Raw genomic sequence first — 9,031 nt, forward strand, 5'->3', positions numbered from 1 at the left:
TCGGGACCAGAGCTTGCCGGTGAAGTCCTCTGCTTGTCGCTGGATGCATCTGCCGTGGTTGCTGGCTCATCATCCGCCTCCCTCTCCGCTACTAACGCAACACTAACCACTTGATTGGTCGCCGCTATATACAGCAGCAACTTCTCTTGTGGCTTAGGTGCGACAAGTGTTGGAGTGGAGGACAGGTATCTCTTCAAGTCCTGCAGCGCAGCCTCCGCTTCCGGAGTCCATTTCATTGGACCCGCCTTTTTCAATATTTTGAAAAATGGCAGGGCGCGCTCAGCAGACCTAGAGATAAACCTGCCGAGAGCAGCTACGCAACCGGCAAGTCTTCGTACATCCTTGACGCGCTTCGTTGCTTCAATCTGCTCAATGGCCTTGATCTTGTCGGGATTGGCCTCAATTCCGCGTTGAGACACAAAGAACCCGAGAAGCTTGCCGGAGGGGACTCCAAACACGCACTTCTCGGGGTTAAGCTTGAGGTTGAGCATGCGCAGATTTGCAAAGGTTTCGTCTAAATCTTGAATCAGAGTCGCTGTGTCCTTGCTCTTGACCACTATGTCATCCATGTAGGCTTCCACATTTCTGTGCATTTGCGGTTCAAAAGCGTCATGGACTACCCTTGCAAGTGTTGAACCAGCATTCTTCAAACCGAAAGGCATCCGTAAGAAACAGTATGTGCCACACGGGGTGATGAATGCGGTCTTCTCCTCATCCTCTTGTGCCATGAAGATCTGATGGTATCCTGAGTATGCATCAAGAAATGAAAGCAAATCACATCCGGCCGTGGAGTCAACAATCTGGTCAATGCGCGGCAAGGGAAATGGGTCTTTGGGACAAGCTTTATTAACATCGGTAAAGTCGATACAAAGCCTCCATTTCCCATTTGTTTTGCGCACGACAACAGGATTGGCCAACCACGTAGGATGGAGCACTCCTCTAACAAGGCCTGCTGCTTCCAATTTCTTGATCTCTTCTGCAATGAATTCTTGGCGCTCCAATGCCTGTTTCCTGACTTTCTGCTTGACGGGCCGCGCATGAGGGCGGACGGCAAGATGGTGCTCGATCACTTTCCTCGGAACACCGGGGATGTCAGACGGTTGCCACGCAAACACGTCGACGTTCGCCCGCAGGAAAGCAACGAGCGCGCTTTCCTATTTAGGGTCAAGAGTGGCACTGATGGTGAAGGTACCACCAGTGCCATCCTCCTTGGCGGACACTTTCTTGGTCTCTGGTGGAGCTGCCATTGTCTTCTTACACTTGCCGGTGGAGCTCGATGGTGCGTCCTCGACGGTAGCGCAGCACTCCGAAGAGGTGCGCTTGCCGGAGTGGGCGTCAGAGCTCTTGCCGGACTTGGGCTTTGCGGCCGTTGTCTTGTCGCGTCCGGAAACTTGCCGCTCACCGGGTCTTGCCGGGAGGCGTGGCCCGTCGCGGCAAGTTCCTCGAAATGCCTTGGTTGGCCTTCCCGGCAAGCTCCTCTTGCCGGGGCCTTGTCTCCTTGGCTTGAATACTTTGTTCTTGAATGACTCCAAGGGAACCACGGAGGACCTTGGCGGTCGCCCGGCAAGCCTTGCCGCGGGGTGCTGCAACTGCCCGTGCACAAGTTGGGGATACTAGGGTACCCCTACTCTAGTACACCGACAATGGTGGGGAGTTGTTTCGGGGCGGCGAGGCAGCGCTGGGGCCGGCAGTTCGGCCGGTGGTGGCTGGCAGCTCAGGGGGGGTGCAGGTTGAAGATGAACTGCAGGCCCTCCCTAAACTACATGTCAAGTGCCTCTCTGCTACCATTGCATTCAGTTTTGACAGTAGCATTCAGATTCCACAGTAAATTTCAGTTTCGACAGTTAAGTTCAGAGTCAACAGTTTTTACCTCATCTGTTGTAGTAAGGTTGTTTTTGGTGATGTTAATTTTACATCTATTTTACATCATCTATTGGAGATGCTAGTAGAATCCCACTTGAGATTGACGATGTCTGTCTTGTGCTGCTTCAGCCTTGACGTATTACGGCTCACCGGAGCTGCTCCAACAACAGAACGATCCATCACAACAGAGCAGTGCCCTGGACGCTGTCTACAGATTCCTCAGATCTTCCTCCACACCTATGACAGCCACCTCAGCCTCAACTGCTTCAGCGACCAACCCAATGATGCAGAGGTCTACACGGCTACGGCAAAGAGGTTGTACACTTGTTGCATCACTTATTACTATACATTCACGTCGATCCATTAGGGCTATTTTGGTTCAACGGAAAAACATAGCAGTAGGGAATTTTCCAATTGCATTCTACTATTCAATTATTCATGCATTTTGTTGAAAGGACTGAAGCAAAACATCCACCTGGACCTACTTTTCAAAATCCTATGCATGAAAACAAGACCAAGTGCAATAGTGGCAGAATAACATTCTAACTATACACGCTTTCATATGGTTTCACTTTATTTTGGACATGTTTCTTTGCATTCCTCTGCTCTTCCAATTCCTGTAAACCAAACACCCAAGTTGACAGAAATCCTGTGTTTACAAGTGCTCTGTTTACCATGTGCATTCCTATCCTATTCTGGTGTTTCTCCTATCCTATTACTTCAGTGACAGGTAGGTGTCGAAGGGAACTTTGTGTGGTTTGTCCTGCTCCTACCGCGACGTCGTCCACCTCGCCTGAGCTGCTCCATCGACAGAAGCATCCACCAAAACAGACATCACGACTCCTGACCGTCTTTCGCCGCCTCAGATCTCCTTCCCTGCCGCCGGCACCCACCGCAACGGCATCACCATCATTGACTCAGCAGATGAACCTGAGGAGTACACGGGTCCACAAGAGAGGTCGCACTATTTTGTTTCTGCTTATGTTATGCATTGCTTAAAATTACCTGCTACTTTATCGTCCTGCTCAGCTCTTGGACTCCCAAGTCAGGTCCAAATTAATGTTCAAACTTGAGTTCTAAGTTAGTTATGGGGCACATATCGAGGCAGCAGTGAATAGTATGTCTGTCTAATATCTGGTTCGCCTAGGGTATGCCTATGTTGTTCATCTTGGGTGGGAAACAAATAGTAAAGCAATCATCATCTGTCTTTTTATTAAATTAATGCAATCATCAGCCTGCTATCATTATTTTTGGATCCATCCACTGGTTGTTACCATCACTCTAAATTTCTGCATGCTCTCCTTACATAATCTCAACATAATTTTTTCGTATGCATGTCAGATATTGCACACAGTCATGCTAAACATGTAGATAAAAAGAGAAGAGTTTTGCGCGGCAATACAATGTCATGCAGACATCGCTCCATGGCGGGTTCAATGGCAAACCCTCCCCACCCCTCTCCAGATTGTAATCCAAAGGAAGGTATCTGTTCTGAGGCGGATTCAGATGCCACTGACCACACCTATTTACCCCCCCCAAGGTGTTTGCTCTACCTTGGCATGATGATGTTAGTCATATCATGCATATGTTGCCTTGCAGTGCCTACTTTGGATATCATATATGTCATCTTCTTAGTTTAGACATGTTCTGTAATGCCACTTGTTTAGATTCTGTATCATATATGGGAATTATGCAGTCTCATGTCTATTAGCCAGCAATAATATATGCGAAATGTGCAACGCCATCCTGTTTAACCATGCATCATATATTTGAATGATATCTTGCCCATCCTTTTCTTCATTACATTTCCATTTGTCGATAATGTTTGTACATTAAACTACTCTTCCTGTGAATCAGCCATTCGGGTGGGAGATGAAAAAATCTGGAGTGAAAACAAGGCCTTCAGAGCAGACAGTGCTACCTGTCAAAGCAGATCTCTTGTTGGGTCCCGATAGCTCCTCAGAGATGGATTCAGAGACAGATGACCAGTCCCATTCCCCCACCGAGGTGTATGCTCTAACTTGGCACGATTATACTGCTCATATCATGCATATGGTGTCTTGCATTGCATAGTTTGTGTTGGGAATATGCCCTAGAGGCAATAATAAAAGGATTATTATTATATTTCCTTGTTCATGATAATTGTCTTTTATTCGTGCTATAATTCTATTATCCAGAAATCGTAATACATGTGTGAATACATAGACCACAATATGTCCCTAGTGAGCCTCTAGTTGACTAGCGCGTTGATCAACAGATAGTCATGGTTTCCTAACTATGGACATTGGATGTCATTGATAACGGCATCACATCCTTAGGAGAATGATGTGATGGACAAGACCCAATCCTAAGCATACCACAAGATCATGTAGTTCGTTTGCTAGAGCTTTTCCAATGTCAAGTATCTTTTCCTTAGACCATGAGATCGTGTAACTCCCGGATATGTAGGAGTGCTTTGGGTATACCAAACGTCACAACGTAACTGGGTGACTATAAAGGTATACTACGGGTATCTCCGAAAGTATCTGTTGGGTTGACACGGATCGAGACTAGGATTTGTCACTCCGTATGATGGAGAGGTATCTCTGGGACCACTTGGTAATGCATCATCATAATGAGCTCAAAGTGACCAAGTGTCTGGTCATGGGATCATGCATTACGGTACAAGTAAAGTGACTTGCCGGTAACGAGATTGAACGAGGTATTGGGATACCGACGATCGAATCTCGGGCAAGTAACATACCGATTGACAAAGGGAATTGTATATGGGGTTGCTTGAATCCTCGACATCGTGGTTCATCTGATGAGATCATCGAGGAGCATGTGGGAGCCAACATGGGTATCCAGATCCTGCTGTTGGTTATTGACCGCAGAGCCGTCTCGGTCATGTCTACGTGTCTCCCGAACCCGTAGGGTCTACACACTTACGGTTCGGTGACGCTAGGGTTGTAGAGATATTAGTATGCAGCAAACCGAAAGTTGTTCGGAGTCTCGGATGAGATCATGGACGTCACGAAGACTTCCGGAATGGTCCAGAGGTAAAGAATTATATATGGGAAGTTGAGTTTCGGCCATCGGGAAAGTTTCGGGGGTCACCGGTATTGTACCGGGACCACCAGAAGGGTCCCGGGGGTCCACCAGGTGGGGCCACCTATCCCGGAGGGCCCCATGGGCTGAAGTGGGAGGGGAACCAGCCCCTGGTGGGCTGGTGCGCCCCCTTGGGCCCCTCCAGCGCCTAGGGTTGGGAACCCTAGGGGAGGGGGCGCCTCCACTTGCCTTGGGGGGCAAGGCACCCCCATGGCCGCCCCCCCTAGGAGATCCCATCTCCTAGGGCCGGCGCCCCCCCAGGGGACCCTATATATAGTGGGGGGGAGGGAGGGCAGCCGCACCCTTGCACTTGGCGCCTCCCTTTCCCCTTGCTACACCTCTCCCTCCCGCAGACGCTTGGCGAAGCCCTGCTGGGATCCATGCTGCATCCACCACCACGCCGTCGTGCTTCTGGATCTTCATCAACCTCTCCTTCCCCCTTGCTGGATCAAGAAGGAGGAGACGTCACACTGACCGTACGTGTGTTGTACGCGGAGGTGCCGTCCGTTCGGCGCTAGGATCTCCGGTGATTTGGATCACGACGAGTACGACTCCCTCAACCCCGTTCTCTTGAATGCTTCCGCTCGATCTACAAGGGCATGTAGATGCACTCCTCTCTCTTGTTGCTAGATGAACTCATAGATTGATCTTGGTGAAACCGTAGGAATTTTTTTATTTTCTTCAACGTTCCCCATCAGTGGCATCATGAGCTAGGTCTATGCGTAGTTCTCTTTGCACGAGTAGAACACAAATCTGTTGTGGGCGTAGATGTTGTCAACTTTCTTGCCACTACCAGTCTTATTTTGCTTCAGCGGTATTGTGGGATGAAGCGGCCCGGACCGACCTTACACGTACGCTTACGTGAGACAGGTTCCACCGACTGATATGCACTAGTTGCATAAGGTGGCTAGAGGGTGTCTGTCTCTCCCACTTTAGTTGGAGCGGATTCGATGAAAAGGGTCCTTCTGAAGGGTAAATAGAAGTTGACAAATCATGTTGTGGCTTTTTCGTAGGTAAGAAAACGTTCTTGCTAGAATCCTATTGCAGACACGTAAAAGATGCAACAACAATTAGAGGACGTCTAACTTGTTTTTGCAGCAATTGCTTTGTGATGTGATATGGACAAAAGTTGTGATGAATGATGAATGATATATTGTGATGTATGAGATCATGTTCTTGTAATAGGAATCATGACTTGCATGTCGATGAGTATGACAACCAGCAGGAGCCATAGGAGTTGTCTTAATTATTGTATGACCTGCGTGTCAATGATTTAACGCCATGTAATTACTTTACTTTATTGCTAAACCGTTAGCTACAGTAGTAGAAGTAATAGTTGGCGAGCAACATCATGGAGATACGATGATGGAGATCATGATGATGGAGATCATGATGATGGAGATCATGATGTCATGCCGGTGATGAAGATGATCATGGAGCCCCGAAGATGGAGATCAAAGGAGCTATATGGTATTGGCCATATCATGTCACTACTATTTGATTGCATGTGATGTTTATCATGTTTTTGCATCTTATTTACTTAGAACGACGGTAGTAAATAAGATGATCCCTCATAATAATTTCAAGAAAGTGTTGCCCCTAAGTGTGCGCCGTTGCGACAGTTCGTTGTTTCGAAGCACCACGTGATGATCGGGTGTGATAGATTCTAATGTTCACATACAACGGGTGTAAGACAGATTTACACATGCAAAACACTTAGGTTAACTTGACGATCCTAGCATGTACAGACATCGCCTCGGAACACAGAGACCGAAAGGTCGAACATGAGTCGTATGGAAGATATGATCAACATGGAGATGTTCACCGATGATGACTAGTCCATCTCACGTGATGATCGCACATGGCCTAGTCGACTCGGATCATGTAACACTTAGATGACTAGAGGGATGTCTAATCTGAGTGGGAGTTCATTAAATAACTTGATTATATGAACTTAATTATCATGAAGTTAGTCTAAAATCTTTGCAAAAATGTCTTGTAGATCAAATGGCCAACGCTCATGTCAACATGAACTTCAACGTGTTCCTAGAGAAAACCAAGCTGAAAGATGATGGCAGCAACTATACGTACTAGGTCCGGAACCTGAGGATCATCCTCATAGCTGCCAAGAAAGCATATGTCCTAGAAGGACCGCTAGGTGAAGCACCCATCCCAGAGAACCAAGACGTTATGAACGCTTGGCAGTCACGTGCTGATGATTACTCCCTCATTCAGTGCGGCATGCTTTACAGCTTGGAACCGGGGCTCCAAAAGTGTTTTGAGCAACACGGAGCATATGAGATCTTCGAGGAGCTGAAAATGGTTTTCCAAGCTCACGCCCGGGTCGAGAGATATGAAGTCTCCGACAAGTTCTATAGTTGTAAGATGGAGGAAAATAGTTCTGTCAGTGAGCACATACTCAAAATGTCTGGGTTGCACAACCGCCTTTCCCAGCTGGACATTAACCTCCCGGACGAGGCGGTCATTGACAGAATCCTTCAGTCGCTCCCACCGAGCTAAAGAGCTTTGTGATGAACTACAATATGCCGGGGATGGTGAAAACTTTTCCTAAATTATTTTCAATGCTGAAGTCAGCAGAGGTATAAATCAAAAAGGAACATCAAGTGTTGATGGTCAATAAAACCACCAAGTTCAAGAAAGGCAAGGGTAAGAAGAACTTCAAGAAGGACGACAAGGATGTTGTCGCGCCCGGTAAGCCACTAGCCGGGAAGAAGTCAAAGAATGGACCCAAGCCTGAGACTGAGTGCTTTTATTGCAAAGGGAAGGGTCACTAGAAGCGGAACTGCCCCAAATACTTAGCGGACAAGAAGGCCGGCAACACTAAAGGTATATGTGATATACATGTAATTGATGTGTACCTTACCAGTGCTCGTAGTAGCTCCTGGGTATTTGATACCAGTGCCATTGCTCATATTTGTAACTCAAAGCGGGAGCTGCGGAATAAGCAGAGACTGGCGAAGGACGAGGTGACGATGCACGTCAGGAATGGTTCCAAGGTCGATGTGATCGCCGTCGGCACGCTACCTCTACATTTACCTACGGGATTAGTTTTAAACCTCAATAATTGTTATTTAGTGCCAAGTTTGAGCATGAACATTGTATCTGGTTCTCGTTTAATACGAGATGGCTACTCATTTAAATCCGAGAATAATGGTTGTTCTATTTATATGAGAGATCTGTTTTATGGTCATGCCCCTATGGTCAATGGTTTATTATTAATGAATGTCAAACGTGATGTTACACATATTCATAGTGTGAATACCAAAAGATGTAAAGTTGATAATGATAGTCCCACATACTTGTGGCACTGCCGCCTTGGTCACATTGGTGTCAAGCGCATGAAGAAGCTCCATGCTGATGGACATTTAGAGTCTCTCAATTATGAATCATTTGACACATGCGAACCATGCCACATGGGAAAAATTACCAAGACTCCGTTCCCCGGAACAATGGAGCGAGCAACCAACTTATTGGAAATCATACATACTGATGTGTGCAGTCCAATGAGCATTGAAGCTCGCGGAGGATATCGTTATGTTCTCACTCTCACTGACGACTTGAGTAGATATGGGTATGTCTACTTGATGAAACACAAGTCTGAGACCTTTGAAAAGTTCAATGAATTTCAGAATGAGGTAGAGAATCAACGTGACCAAAAGATAAAGTTCCTACGATCAGATCGTGGAGGAGAATATTTAAGTCAAAAATTTGGTACGCACTTAAGGAAATGTGGAATCGTTTCACAACTCACGCTGCCTGGAACACCTCAGCGTAACGGTGTGTCCGAACGTCGTAATCGCACTATATTGGATATGGTGCGATCTATGATGTCTCTTACCAATTTACCGCTATCATTTTGGGGATACGCTCTAGAGACAGCTACATTCACTTTAAATAGGGCTCCGTCTAAATCCGTTGAGACGACATCGTATGAATTATGGTTTGGGAAGAAACCTCAGCTGTTGTTTCTAAAAGTTTGGGGATGCGATGCTTATGTCAAGAAACTTCAACCTGAAAAGCTCGAACCCAAGTCGGAAAAATGCGTCTTCATAGGATACCC

This window comes from Triticum dicoccoides, chromosome 3B (genome assembly GCF_002162155.2).
Source record: "Triticum dicoccoides isolate Atlit2015 ecotype Zavitan chromosome 3B, WEW_v2.0, whole genome shotgun sequence".
Taxonomy (NCBI): Eukaryota; Viridiplantae; Streptophyta; class Magnoliopsida; order Poales; family Poaceae; genus Triticum; species Triticum dicoccoides.